Genomic DNA, 797 nt, shown 5'->3' with positions numbered 1-797 from the left:
CTTCTTGCTTTCTTCAGCCCCTGCTTCGTCAGCCGCCACACAAGCTGAAATGCAGAAGAAGAGAAGAAAGAAGCAAATACATTTTTTGGGACACTATTGACCTTTAAACAAAGCACATTTAACAACTCTAACATGTTCAAAATGATTTTTTAGAGCAAATGTAATATTGTTAAAACACATCACTCACAGATCGGCCCTATCAGCCCTCCTAAAACTATACCTTTGCTTCGTCCTTCTTTTCTTCTTTTTCGGCTCAGCGGAATGGTCTATTCGACCAGCGCTATCCTCGCCTCTCGTTCCCGGCGCTTCGCTTGTCCGAAATACCCTATAAAGCATTCCGGTAAAGCTGAAATGCAGAAGAATGCGAGGAACAAGAGAACGGAAGTCCCCATGTTAAAGCATAGCGATATCCGTTTTCTTCTTCCCCGCATTCTACTGCATTTTAGCTCCACCGGAATGCTTTGTAGGGTATTACGGAGCTGGAGGTGAAGAAGTAAAATGGAAGAACAAAACGCGCACTGCGCATGGGCAGACTCCCCCCTCTCGATCCCCAGCTTCCGCCACTCTGCGTCTGCGCATGAGCAGTGCGCGTTTTGTTCTTCCATTTTACTTCCTCACCTCCAGCTCTGAAATACCCTAATAACACGTTGAGCCCCACATGACCACGCGTATGGTCACGATAGGGTACAGGTCTAGAGCGCTGAGCGGAAGTAGAAGAACAAAAACGGAAGATGGGAAGGCGCCCGCACTCCTCCCCGCCTGCCCTCCACTTCTCCCCGGGCGCTCCCCCACTCCTC

The sequence above is a fragment of the Frankliniella occidentalis genome, unplaced genomic scaffold, assembly GCF_000697945.3.
Source record: "Frankliniella occidentalis isolate FOCC.00 unplaced genomic scaffold, Focc_3.1 Scaffold509, whole genome shotgun sequence".
Classification (NCBI taxonomy): Eukaryota; Metazoa; Arthropoda; class Insecta; order Thysanoptera; family Thripidae; genus Frankliniella; species Frankliniella occidentalis.
The sequence above is the reverse complement of the archived record's forward strand: the minus strand, read 5'-3'. Positions refer to the sequence as shown.